At 13.8% G+C, this 16,947-nt stretch overlaps 1 protein-coding gene across 1 annotated transcript in view; it reads left to right on the top strand.

The window, feature by feature from the left end:
• The window catches only part of LOC145289182 (cilia- and flagella-associated protein 337-like), a 1,233,457-nt gene that overhangs the window by 734,780 nt on the left and 481,730 nt on the right, over window positions 1-16,947 (top strand). The gene's annotated exons all lie outside the window — the stretch shown is intronic.

Genomic DNA, 16,947 nt, shown 5'->3' with positions numbered 1-16,947 from the left:
TATGAAAATAATAATTGATTTGTATGAAAATAATAATTGATTTGTATGTAAATAATAATTGATTTGTATGAAAATAATAAGTGATATCTATGAAAATAAGTATTGATTTGTATGAAAATAATAATTGATTTGTATGAAAATAATAATTGATTTGTATGAAAATAATAATTGATTTGTATGAAAATAATAATTGATTTGTACGAAAATAATAATTGATTTGTACGAAAATAATAATTGATTTGTATGAAAATAATAATTGATTTATATGAAAATAATAATTGATTAGTATGAAAATAACAATTGATTAGTGTGAAAATAATAAGTGATTTGTATGAAAATAATAATTAATTAGTATGAAAATAACAATTGATTAGTATGAAAATAATAATTGATTAGTATGAAAATGATAATTGATTAGTATGAAAATAATAATTGATTTGTATAAAAATAATAATTGATTTGTACGAAAATAATAATTGATTTGTATGAAAATAATAATTGATTTGTATGAAAATAATAATTGATTAGTATGAAAATTATAATTGATTAGTATGAAAATAATAATTGATTAGTATGAAAATAATAATTGATTAGTATGAAAATAATAATTGATTAGTATGAAAATAATAATTGATTAGTATGAAAATAATAATTGATCTGTATGAAAATAATAATTGATCTGTATGAAAATAATAATTGATTCGTATGAAACTGATAATTGATTAGTATAAAAATAATAATTGATTTGTAAAAAAATAATAATTGATTTGTATGAAAATAATAATTATTAAGAATGAAAATAATAATTGATTTGTATGTAAATAATAATTGATAAGTATGAAAATAATAATTGATTAGTATGAAAATAATAATTGATTTGTATGAAAATAATAATTGATTTGTATGAAAATAATAATTGATTTTTATGGAAATGATAATTGATTAGTATGAAAATAATAATTGATTTGTAAAAAAAAAATAATTGATTTGTATGAAAATAATAATTGATTTGTATGAAAATAATAATTAATTAGTATGAAAATTATAATTTATTTGTATGAAAATAATAATTGATTTGTATGAAAATGATAATTGATTTGTATGAAAACATAAATATAATAAGTATTAAAATAATAATTGATTAGTATGAAAATAATAATTGATTAGTGTGAAAATTATAACTGATTTGTATGAAAATAATAATTGATTAGTATGAAAATAATAATTGATTTGTATGAATATAGTAATTGATAAGTATTAAAATAATGATTAATTAGTATTAAAATAATGATTAATTAGTATAAAAATAATAATTAATTAGTATGAAAATAGTAATTGATTTGTATGAAAATAATAATTTATTTGTATGTAAATAATAATTGCTTAGTATAGAAATAATAATTAATTAGTATGAAAATAATAATTGATTTGTATGAAAATAATGATGTATTTGTATGAAAATGATAATACATTATTATGAAAATAATGATTGATTTGTATGAAAATAATAATTGATTAGGATGAAAATAATAATTGATTAGTATGACAATAATTGATTAGTTTGAAAATAATAATTTATTTGTATGAAAATAATTGATTTGTATGAAACTAATAATTGATTAGTGTGAACATAATAATTGATTTGTATGAAAAAATTAATTAATTAGTATGAAAATAATAATTAATTAGTATGAAAATAATAATTGATTAGTATGAAAAAATTAATTAATTAGTATGAAAATAATAATTGATTTGTATGACAATAATAATTGATTAGTATGAAAATGTATGAAAATAATAATTGATTAGTATGAAAATGTATGAAAATAATAATTGATTAGTATGAAAATAATAATTGATTAGTATGAAAATAATAATATAATTAGTATTAAAATAATAATTGATTAGTATTAAAATAATAATTGATTAGTATGAAAATAATAATTGATTTGTATAAAAATAATAATTAATTAGTATGGAAATAATAATTAATTAGTATTAAAATAATAATTGATTTGTGTGAAAATAAAAATTGATTTGTATGAAAATAATAATTGATTAGTATGAAAATAATAATTGATTAGTATGAAAATAATAATTGATTAGTATGAAAATAATAATTGATTAGGATGAAAATAATAATTATTTAGTATGAAAAAAATAATTGATTGTATGAAAATAATAATTATTTTGTATGAAATAATAATTAATTTGTATGAAAATTATAATTGATTTGTATGAAAATAATAATTAATTAGTATGAAAATTACAATTGATTTGTATGAAAATAATAATTGATTAGTATGACAATAATAATAAATAAGTATGAAAATAATAATTGATTAGTATGAAAATAATAATTCATTTGTATGAAAATAATAATTGATTACGATGAAAATAATAATTGATTAGTGTGAAAATAATAATTGATTTGTATGAAAATAATAATTGATTAGTATGAAAATAATAAATGATTTCTATGAAAATGTATTAAAATAATAATTGATTTGTATAAAAATTATAATTGATTTATATGAAAATAATAATTTATTAGTACGAAAATTATAATTGATTTGTATGAAAATAATAATTGATTAGTATGAAAATAATTGATTTGTATGAAAATAATAATTGATTAGTATGAAAATAATAATTGATTAGTATGAAAATAATAATTGATTTGTATGAAAAAAATAATTTATTTGTATTAAAATAATAATTGATTAGTATGAAACTTATAATTGATTTGTATGAAAATAATAATTGATTAGCATGAAAATTATAATTGATTTGTATGAAAATAATAATTGATTTGTATGAAAATAATAATTGATTTGTATGAAAATAAAAATTGATTTGTACGAAAATAATAATTGATTAGTATGAAAATAACAATTGATTAGTATGAAAATAATAATTGATTAGTATGAAAATAATAATTGATTTGTATGAAAATAATAATTGATTTGTATAAAAATAATAATTGATTTGTACGAAAATAATAATTGATTTGTACGAAAATAATAATTGATTTGTACGAAAATAATAATTGATTTGTACGAAAATAATAATTGATTTGTACGAAAATAATAATTGATTTGTATCAAAATAATAATTGATTTGTATGAAAATAATAATTGATTAGCATAAAAATTATATTTGATTTGTATGAAAATAATAATTGATTTATATGAAAATAATAATTGATTAGCATAAAAATTATAATTGATTTGTATGAAAATAATTGATTAGTATGAAAATAATAATTTATTTGTATGGAAATAATTGATTTGTATGAAAATAATAATTGATTAGTGTGAACATAATAATTGATTTGTATGAAAAAATTAATTAATGTGTATGAAAATAATAATTAGTAAGTATGAAAATAATAATTGATTAGTATGAAAAAATTAATTAATTAGTATGAAAATAATAATTGATTTGTATGACAATAATAATTGATTAGTATGACAATGTATGAAAATAATAATTGATTAGTATTAAAATGTATGAAAATAATAATTTATTAGTATGAAAATAATAATTGATTAGTATGAAAATAATAATATAATTAGTATTAAAATAATAATTGATTAGTATTAAAATAATAATTGATTAGTATGAAAATAATAATTGATTTGTATAAAAATAATAATTAATTAGTATGAAAATAATAATATATTAGTATTTCAATAATAATTGATTTGGGTCAAAATAATAATGGATTTATGTGAAAATAATAATTGATTTGTATTAAAATAATACTTGATTTGTATGAAAATCATAATTGATTAGTATGAAAATAATAATTGATTTGTATGAAAATAATAATTGATGTGTACGAAAATAATAATTGATTTGTATGAAAATAATAATTGATTTGTACGAAAATAATAATTGATTTGTATGAAAATAATAATTGATTTGTATGAAAATAATTATATATTTGTATTAAAACAATAATTGATTTGTATGAAAATATTAATTCATTTGTATGAAAATAATAATTGATTTGTATGAAAATAATAATTGATTTGTATGAAAATAATAATTGATTTGTATGAAAATATTAATTTATTTGTATGAAAATATTAATTGATTTGTATGAAAATAATAATTGATTTGTATGAAAATGATAATTGATTTGTATGAAAATAATAATTGATTTGTATGAAAATTATAATTGATTTGTATGAAAACATAAATATAATAAGTATTAAAATAATAATTGATTAGTATGAAAATAATAATTGATTAGTATGAAAATTATAATTGATTAGTATGAAAACAATAATTAATTAGTATGAAAATAATAATTGATTTGTATGAAAATAATAATTGATTTGTATGAAAATAATAATTGATTTGTATGAAAATAATAATTGATTTGTATGAAACTAATAATTGATTAGTATGACAATGTATGAAAATAATAATTGATTAGTATGAAAATGTATGAAAATAATAATTTATTAGTAGTAAAATAATAATTTATTAGTATGAAAATAATAATTGATTAGTATGAAAATAATAATATAATTAGTATTAAAATAATAATTGATTAGTATTAAAATAATAATTGATTAGTATTAAAATAATAATTGATTAGTATGAAAATAATAATTGATTAGTATGAAAATAATAATTGATTTGTATAAAAATAATAATATATTAGTATTAAAATAATAATTGATGTGTGTGAAAATAATAATGGATTTGTGTGAAAATAATAATTGATTTGTATGTAAAAAATAATTGATTAGTATGGAAATAATAATTGATTTGTATGAAAATAATTATTTATTAGTATGAAAATAAACATTGATTAGTATGAAAATAATAATTGATTGCTATGAAAATAATAATTGATTAGTATGAAAATGATAATTATTTAGTATGAAAATAATAATTGTTTGTATGAAAATAATAATTATTTTGTATGGAGTAATAATTAATTTGTATGAAAATTACAATTGATTTGTATGAAAATAATAATTGATTAGTATGAAAATAATAATTGATTTGTATGAAAATGATAATTGATTAGTATGAAAATAATTATTGATTTGTATGAAAATAATAATTGATTAGTATTAAAATGATAATTTATTTGTATGACAATAATTGATTTGTATGAAAATAATTGATTAGTATGAAAATAATAATTGATTTGTATGAAAATAATAATTGATTAGTATGAAAATAACAATTGATTAGTATGAAAATGATAATTAATTAGTATGAAAATAATAATTGATTAGTATTAAAATAATAATTATATAGTATTAAAATAATAATTGATTTGTATGAAAATAATAATTGATTTGTATGAATATAATAATAATTTGTATGAAAATAATAATTAATTAGTATGAAAATAATAATTAATTAGTATGAAAATAATTAATTAGTATGAAAATAGTAATTGATGTGTATGTAAATAATAATTAATTTGTATCTAAATAATAATTTATTAGTATGAAAATAATAATTAGTATGAAAATAATAATTGATTTGTATTACAATAATAATTGATTTGTATGAAAATAATAATAAATTAGTATGAAAATAATAATTGATTTGTATGAAAATAATAATTGATTTGTATGAAAATAATAATTGATTAGTATGAAAATAATAATTGATTTGTATGAAAATGATAATTGATTAGTATGAAAATAATTATTGATTTGTATGAAAATAATAATTGATTAGTATGAAAATAACAATTGATTAGTATGAAAATGATAATAAATTAGTATGGAAATAATAATTGATTAGTATGAAAAAATTAATTAATTAGTATGAAAATAATAATTGATTCGTATGACAATAATAATTGATTAGTATGAAAATGTATGAAAATAATAATTGATTAGTATGAAAATGTATGAAAATAATAATTGATTAGTATTAAAATAATAATTGATTAGTATGAAAATAACAATTGATTAGTATGAAAATAATAATTGATTAGTATGAAAATAATAATTGATTTGTATGAAAATAATAATTGATTTGTATAAAAATAATAATTGATTTGTACGAAAATAATAATTGATTTGTACGAAAATAATAATTGATTTGTACGAAAATAATAATTGATTTGTACGAAAATAATAATTGATTTGTACGAAAATAATAATTGATTTGTACGAAAATAATAATTGATTTGTATCAAAATAATAATTGATTTGTATGAAAATAATAATTGATTAGCATAAAAATTATATTTGATTTGTATGAAAATAATAATTGATTTATATGAAAATAATAATTGATTAGCATAAAAATTATAATTGATTTGTATGAAAACAATTGATTAGTATGAAAATAATAATTTATTTGTATGAAAATAATTGATTTGTATGAAAATAATAATTGATTAGTGTGAACATAATAATTGATTTGTATGAAAAAATTAATTAATGTGTATGAAAATAATAATTAGTAAGTATGAAAATAATAATTGATTAGTATGAAAAAATTAATTAATTAGTATGAAAATAATAATTGATTTGTATGACAATAATAATTGATTAGTATGACAATGTATGAAAATAATAATTGATTAGTATTAAAATGTATGAAAATAATAATTTATTAGTATGAAAATAATAATTGATTAGTATGAAAATAATAATATAATTAGTATTAAAATAATAATTGATTAGTATTAAAATAATAATTGATTAGTATGAAAATAATAATTGATTTGTATAAAAATAATAATTAATTAGTATGAAAATAATAATATATTAGTATTTCAATAATAATTGATTTGGGTCAAAATAATAATAGATTTATGTGAAAATAATAATTGATTTGTATTAAAATAATACTTGATTTGTATGAAAATCATAATTGATTAGTATGAAAATAATAATTGATTTGTATGAAAATAATAATTGATGTGTACGAAAATAACAATTGATTTGTATGAAAATAATAATTGATTTGTACGAAAATAATAATTGATTTGTATGAAAATAATAATTGATTTGTATGAAAATAATTATGTATTTGTATTTAAACAATAATTGATTTGTATGAAAATATTAATTCATTTGTATGAAAATAATAATTGATTTGTATGAAAATAATAATTGATTTGTATGAAAATAATAATTGATTTGTATGAAAATATTAATTTATTTGTATGAAAATATTAATTGATTTGTATGAAAATAATAATTGATTTGTATGAAAATGATAATTGATTTGTATGAAAATAATAATTGATTTGTATGAAAATTATAATTGATTCGTATGAAAACATAAATATAATAAGTATTAAAATAATAATTGATTAGTATGAAAATAATAATTGATTAGTATGAAAATTATAATTGATTAGTATGAAAACAATAATTAATTAGTATGAAAATAATAATTGATTTGTATGAAAATAATAATTGATTTGTATGAAAATAATAATTGATTTGTATGAAAATAATAATTGATTTGTATGAAACTAATAATTGATTAGTATGACAATGTATGAAAATAATAATTGATTAGTATGAAAATGTATGAAAATAATAATTTATTAGTATGAAAATAATAATTTATTAGTATGAAAATAATAATTGATTAGTATGAAAATAATAATATAATTAGTATTAAAATAATAATTGATTAGTATTAAAATAATAATTGATTAGTATTAAAATAATAATTGATTAGTATGAAAATAATAATTGATTAGTATGAAAATAATAATTGATTTGTATAAAAATAATAATATATTAGTATTAAAATAATAATTGATGTGTGTGAAAATAATAATGGATTTGTGTGAAAATAATAATTGATTTGTATGTAAAAAATAATTGATTAGTATGGAAATAATAATTGATTTGTATGAAAATAATTATTTATTAGTATGAAAATAAACATTGATTAGTATGAAAATAATAATTGATTGCTATGAAAATAATAATTGATTAGTATGAAAATGATAATTATTTAGTATGAAAATAATAATTGTTTGTATGAAAATAATAATTATTTTGTATGGAGTAATCATTAATTTGTATTAAAATTACAATTGATTTGTATGAAAATAATAATTGATTAGTATGAAAATAATAATTGATTTGTATGAAAATGATAATTGATTAGTATGAAAATAATTATTGATTTGTATGAAAATAATAATTGATTAGTATTAAAATGATAATTTATTTGTATGACAATAATTGATTTGTATGAAAATAATTGATTAGTATGAAAATAATAATTGATTTGTATGAAAATAATAATTGATTAGTATGAAAATAACAATTGATTAGTATGAAAATGATAATTAATTAGTATGAAAATAATAATTGATTAGTATTAAAATAATAATTATATAGTATTAAAATAATAATTGATTTGTATGAAAATAATAATTGATTTGTATGAATATAATAATAATTTGTATGAAAATAATAATTAATTAGTATGAAAATAATAATTAATTAGTATGAAAATAATTAATTAGTATGAAAATAGTAATTGATGTGTATGTAAATAATAATTAATTTGTATCTAAATAATAATTTATTAGTATGAAAATAATAATTAGTATGAAAATAATAATTGATTTGTATTACAATAATAATTGATATGTATGAAAATAATAATAAATTAGTATGAAAATAATAATTGATTTGTATGAAAATAATAATTGATTTGTATGAAAATAATAATTGATTAGTATGAAAATAATAATTGATTTGTATGAAAATGATAATTGATTAGTATGAAAATAATTATTGATTTGTATGAAAATAATAATTGATTAGTATGAAAATAACAATTGATTAGTATGAAAATGATAATAAATTAGTATGGAAATAATAATTGATTAGTATGAAAAAATTAATTAATTAGTATGAAAATAATAATTGATTCGTATGACAATAATAATTGATTAGTATGAAAATGTATGAAAATAATAATTGATTAGTATGAAAATGTATGAAAATAATAATTGATTAGTATTAAAATAATAATTGATTAGTATGAAAATAATAATATAATTAGTATGAAAATAATAATATAATTAGTATTAAAATAATAATTGATTAGTATTAAAATATTAATTAATTAGTATGAAAATAATAATTGATTTGTATAAAAATAATAATTAATTAGTATGAAAATAATAATTAATTAGTATTAAAATAATAATTGATTTGTGTGAAAATAAAAATTGATTTGTATGAAAATAATAATTGATTAGTATGAAAATAATAATTGATTTGTATGAAAATAATAATTGATTAGTATGAAAATAATAATTGATTAGGATGAAAATAATAATTATTTAGTATGAAAAAATAATTGTTTGTATGAAAATAATAATTATTTTGTATTAAATAATAATTAATTTGTATGAAAATTATAATTGATTTGTATGAAAATAATAATTAATTAGTATGAAAATTACAATTGATTTGTATGAAAATAATAATTAATTAGTATGACAATAATAATAAATTAGTATGAAAATAATAATTGATTAGTATGAAAATAATAATTGATTTGTATGAAAATAATAATTGATTAGGATGAAAATAATAATTGATTAGTGTGAAAATAATAAATGATTTCTATGAAAATGTATTAAAATAATAATGTATTTGTATAAAAATTATAATTGATGTGTATGAAAATAATAATTTATTAGTACGAAAATTATAATTGATTTGTATGAAAATAATAATTGATTAGTATGAAAATAATTGATTTGTATGACAATAATAATTGATTAGTATGAAAATAATAATTGATTAGTATGAAAATAATAATTGATTTGTATTAAAAAAATAATTTATTTGTATTAAAATAATAATTGATTAGTATGAAAATTATAATTGATTTGTATGAAAATAATAATTGATTAGCATGAAAATTATAATTGATTTGTATTAAAATAATAATTGATTCGTATGAAAATAATAATTGATTTGTATGAAAATAAAAATTGATTTGTACGAAAATAATAATTGATTTGTACGAAAATAATAATTGATTTGTATGAAAATAATAATTGATTTATATGAAAATAATAATTGATTAGTATGAAAATAACAATTGATTAGTATGAAAATAATAATTGATTAGTAGGAAAATAATAATTGATTTGTATGAAAATAATAATTGATTTGTATAAAAATAATAATTGATTTGTACGAAAATAATAATTGATTTGTACGAAAATAATAATTGATTTGTACGAAAATAATAATTGATTTGTATGAAAATAATAATTGATTTATATGAAAATAATAATTGATTAATATGAAAATAACAATTGATTAGTGTGAAAATAATAATTTATTAGTATGAAAATAATAATTAATTAGTATGAAAATAACAATTGATTAGTATGAAAATAATAATTGATTAGTATTAAAATGATAATTGATTAGTATGAAAATAATAATTGATTTGTATAAAAATAATAATTGATTTGTACGAAAATAATAATTGATTTGTATGAAAATAATAATTGATTTGTATGAAAATAATAATTGATTAGTATGAAAATTATAATTGATTAGTATGAAAATAATAATTGATTAGTATGAAAATAATAATTGATTAGTATGAAAATAATAATTGATCTGTATGAAAATAATAATTGATCTGTATGAAAATAATAATTGATTTGTATGAAACTGATAATTGATTAGTATAAAAATAATAATTGATTTGTAAAAAAATAATAATTGATTTGTATGAAAATAATAATTATTAAGAATGAAAATAATAATTGATTTGTATGAAAATAATAATTGATTTGTATGTAAATAATAATTGATAAGTATGAAAATAATAATTGATTAGTATGAAAATAATAATTGATTTGTATGAAAATAATAATTGATTTGTATGAAAATAATAATTGATTTTTATGAAAATGATAATTGATTAGTATGAAAATAATAATTGATTTGTAAAAAAAAAATAATTGATTTGTATGAAAATAATAATTGATTTGTATGAAAATAATAATTAATTAGTATGAAAATAATAATTTATTTGTATGAAAATAATAATTGATTTGTATGAAAATGATAATTGATTTGTATGAAAACATAAATATAATAAGTATTAAAATAATAATTGATTAGTATGAAAATAATAATTGATTAGTGTGAAAATTATAACTGATTAGTATGAAAATAATAATTGATTAGTATGAAAATAATAATTGATTTGTATGAATATAGTAATTGATAAGTATTAAAATAATGATTAATTAGTATAAAAATAATAATTAATTAGTATGAAAATAGTAATTGATTTGTATGAAAATAATAATTTATTTGTATGTAAATAATAATTGCTTAGTATAGAAATAATAATTAATTAGTATTAAAATAATAATTGATTTGTATGAAAATAATGATGTATTTGTATTAAAATGATAATACATTATTATGAAAATAATGATTGATTTGTATGAAAATAATAATTGATTAGGATGAAAATAATAATTGATTAGTATGACAATAATTGATTAGTATGAAAATAATAATTTATTTGTATGAAAATAATTGATTTGTATGAAAATAATAATTGATTAGTATGAAAATAATAATTGATTAGTATGAAAATAATAATTGATTAGTATGAAAATAATAATTGATTTGTATAAAAATAATAATTAATTAGTATGGAAATAATAATTAATTAGTATTAAAATAATAATTGATTTGTGTGAAAATAAAAATTGATTTGTATGAAAATGATAATTGATTAGTATGAAAATAATAATTGATTAGTATGAAAATAATAATTGATTAGTATGAAAATAATAATTGATTAGGATGAAAATAATAATTATTTAGTATGAAAAAAATAATTGTTTGTATGAAAATAATAATTATTTTGTATGAAATAATAATTAATTTGTATGAAAATTATAATTGATTTGTATGAAAATAATAATTAATTAGTATGAAAATTACAATTGATTTGTATGAAAATAATAATTAATTAGTATGACAATAATAATAAATTAGTATGAAAATAATAATTGATTAGTATGAAAATAATAATTGATTTGTATGAAAAAAATAATTTATTTGTATTAAAATAATAATTGATTAGTATGAAACTTATAATTGATTTGTATGAAAATAATAATTGATTAGCATGAAAATTATAATTGATTTGTATGAAAATAATAATTGATTTGTATGAAAATAATAATTGATTTGTATGAAAATAAAAATTGATTTGTACGAAAATAATAATTGATTAGTATGAAAATAACAATTGATTAGTATGAAAATAATCATTGATTAGTATGAAAATAATAATTGATTTGTATGAAAATAATAATTGATTTGTATAAAAATAATAATTGATTTGTACGAAAATAATAATTGATTTGTACGAAAATAATAATTGATTTGTACGAAAATAATAATTGATTTGTACGAAAATAATAATTGATTTGTACGAAAATAATAATTGATTTGTATCAAAATAATAAATGATTTGTATGAAAATAATAATTGATTAGCATAAAAATTATATTTGATTTGTATGAAAATAATAATTGATTTATATGAAAATAATAATTGATTAGCATAAAAATTATAATTGATTTGTATGAAAATAATTGATTAGTATGAAAATAATAATTTATTTGTATGAAAATAATTGATTTGTATGAAAATAATAATTGATTAGTGTGAACATAATAATTGATTTGTATGAAAAAATTAATTAATGTGTATGTAAATAATAATTAGTAAGTATGAAAATAATAATTGATTAGTATGAAAAAATTAATTAATTAGTATGAAAATAATAATTGATTTGTATGACAATAATAATTGATTAGTATGACAATGTATGAAAATAATAATTGATTAGTATTAAAATGTATGAAAATAATAATTTATTAGTATAAAAATAATAATTGATTAGTATGAAAATAATAATATAATTAGTATTAAAATAATAATTGATTAGTATTAAAATAATAATTGATTAGTATGAAAATAATAATTGATTTGTATAAAAATAATAATTAATTAGTATGAAAATAATAATATATTAGTATTTAAATAATAATTGATTTGGGTTAAAATAATAATGGATTTATGTGAAAATAATAATTGATTTGTATTAAAATAATAATTGATTTGTATGAAAATCATAATTGATTAGTATGAAAATAATAATTGATTTGTATGAAAATAATAATTGATGTGTACGAAAATAATAATTGATTTGTATGAAAATAATAATTGATTTGTACGAAAATAATAATTGATTTGTATGAAAATAATAATTGATTTGTATGAAAATAATTATATATTTGTATTAAAACAATAATTGATTTGTATGAAAATATTAATTCATTTGTATGAAAATAATAATTGATTTGTATGAAAATAATAATTGATTTGTATGAAAATAATAATTGATTTGTATGAAAATATTAATTGATTTGTATGAAAATATTAATTGATTTGTATGAAAATAATAATTGATTTGTATGAAAATTATAATTGATTTGTATGAAAATAATAATTGATTTGTATGAAAATGATAATTGATTTGTATGAAAACATAAATATAATAAGTATTAAAATAATAATTGATTAGTATGAAAATAATAATTGATTAGTATGAAAATTATAATTGATTAGTATGAAAACAATAATTAATTAGTATGAAAATAATAATTGATTTGTATGAAAATAATAATTGATTTGTATGAAAATAATAATTGAATTCTATGAAACTAATAATTGATTAGTATGACAATGTATGAAAATAATAATTGATTAGTATGAAAATGTATGAAAATAATAATTTATTAGTATGAAAATAATAATTTATTAGTATGAAAATAATAATTGATTAGTATGAAAATAATAATATAATTAGTATTAAAATAATAATTGATTAGTATTAAAATAATAATTGATTAGTATGAAAATAATAATTGATTAGTATGAAAATAATAATTGATTTGTATAAAAATAATAATATATTAGTATTAAAATAATAATTGATTTGTGTGAAAATAATAATGGATTTGTGTGAAAATAATAATTGATTTGTATGTAAAAAATAATTGATTAGTATGGAAATAATAATTGATTTGTATGAAAATTATTATTTATTAGTATGAAAATAAACATTGATTAGTATGAAAATAATAATTGATTGCTATGAAAATAATAATTGATTAGTATGAAAATGATAATTATTTAGTATGAAAATAATAATTGTTTGTATGAAAATAATAATTATTTTGTATGGAGTAATAATTAATTTGTATGAAAATTACAATTGATTTGTATGAAAATAATAATTGATTAGTATGAAAATAATAATTGATTTGTATGAAAATGATAATTGATTAGTATGAAAATAATTATTGATTTGTATGAAAATAATAATTGATTAGTATGAAAATGATAATTTATTTGTATGACAATAATTGATTTGTATGAAAATAATTGATTAGTATGAAAATAATAATTGATTTGTATGAAAATAATAATTGATTAGTATGAAAATAACAATTGATTAGTATGAAAATTATAATTAATTAGTATGAAAATAATAATTGATTAGTATTAAAATAATAATTATATAGTATCAAAATAATAATTGATTTGTATGAAAATAATAATTGATTTGTATGAATATAATAATAATTTGTATGAAAATAATAATTAATTAGTATGAAAATAATAATTAATTAGTATGAAAATAATTAATTAGTATGAAAATAGTAATTGATGTGTATGTAAATAATAATAAATTTGTATCTAAATAATAATTTATTAGTATGAAAATAATAATTAGTATGAAAATAATAATTGATTTGTATTACAATAATAATTGATTTGTATGAAAATAATAATAAATTAGTATGAAAATAATAATTGATTTGTATGAAAATAATAATTGATTTGTATGAAAATAATAATTGATTAGTATGAAAATAATAATTGATTTGTATGAAAATGATAATTGATTAGTATGAAAATAATTATTGATTTGTATGAAAATAATAATTGATTAGTATGAAAATGATAATTTATTTGTATGACAATAATTGATTTGTATGAAAATAATTGATTAGTATGAAAATAATAATTGATTTGTATGAAAATAATAATTGATTAGTATGAAAATAACAATTGATTAGTATGAAAATGATAATAAATTAGTATGGAAATAATAATTGATTAGTATGAAAATAATAATTATATAGTATTAAAATAATAATTGATTTGTATGAAAATAATAATTGATTTGTATGAATATAATAATTTATTTGTATGAAAATAATAATTAATTAGTATGAAAATAATAATTTATGAGTATGAAAATAGTAATTGATGTGTATGAAAATAATAATTGATTTGTATCTAAATAATAATTTATTAGTATGAAAATAATAATTAATTAGTATGAAAATAATAATTGATTTTTATTACAATAATAATTGATTTGTATGAAAATAATAATAAATTAGTATGAAAATAATAATTGATTTGTATGAAAATAATAATTGATTTGTATGAAAATAATAATTGATTAGTATGAAAATAATAATTGATTTGTATAAAAAAAAATTGATTTGTACGAAAATAATAATTGATTTGTATGAAAATAATAATTGATTTGTACGAAAATAATAATTGATTTGTATGAAAATAATAATTGATTTGTATGAAAATAATTATATATTTGTATGAAAATATTAATTGATTTGTATGAAAATATTAATTGATTTGTATGAAAATAATAATTGATTTGTATGAAAATAATAATTTATTTGTATGAAAATAATAATTGATTTGTATGAAAATAATAATTGATTTGTATGAAAATAATTATTGATTTGTATGAAAATAATTATATATTTGTATGAAAATTATAATTGATTTGTATGAAAATAATAATTGATTTGTATGAAAATAATAATTTTTTTGTATGAAAATATTAATTGATTTGTATGAAAATATTAATTGATTTGTATGAAAATGATAATTGATTTGTATGAAAATAATAATTGATTTGTATGAAAATAATAATTGATTTGTATGAAAATAATAATTGATTTGTATGAAAATAATAATTTATTTGTATGAAAATAATAATTGATTGGTATGAAAATAATAATTGATTTGTATGAAAATAATTATATATTTGTATGAAAATAATAATTGATTTGTATGAAAATAATAATTCATTTGTATGAAAATAATAATTGATTTGTATGAAAATAATAATTGATTTGTACGAAAATAATAATTGATTAGTATGAAAATAATAATTGATTTGTATGAAAATATTAATTGATGAGTATGAAAATAATAATTGATTAGTATGAAAATAATAATTGATTAGTATGAAAATAATAATTGATTTGTATGACAATAATAATTGATTTGTATGAAAATAATAATTGATTTGTATGAAAATAATAATTGATTTTTATTAAAATAATAATTGATTTGTATTAACATAATAATTGATTTGTATGAAAACAATAATTGATTAGTATGAAAATTATAATTGATTTGTATGAAAATAATAATTGATTTGTATGAAAATAATAATTGATGTTTATTAAAATAATAATTGATTTGTATTAAAATAATAATTGATTTGTATTAAAATAATAATTGATTTGTATGAAAACAATAATTGATTAGTATGAAAATTATAATTGATTTGTATGAAAATTATAATTGATTTGTATGAAAATAATAATTGATTTGTTGCTTTAGTTAAAAATAATACACAAATCACTGGACGTTTTGTTTTCTTGCTTCTTTCCTTGTTGCCTTCATTTCAAGTCAACAAATTATAGGCATTAAATATCAGGTTGATAATAAAGTTTTTACGGTGTTTAACTTTTAAATTTAGATGAACATATCTCGGCTCAAACAAAACTTT

This window comes from Euprymna scolopes, chromosome 2 (genome assembly GCF_053919585.1).
Source record: "Euprymna scolopes isolate OS-2025 chromosome 2, ASM5391958v1, whole genome shotgun sequence".
Lineage (NCBI taxonomy): Eukaryota > Metazoa > Mollusca > Cephalopoda > Sepiida > Sepiolidae > Euprymna > Euprymna scolopes.
Note: the sequence above shows the minus strand (reverse complement) of the source record. Positions and strands in the feature narration are given on the sequence as shown.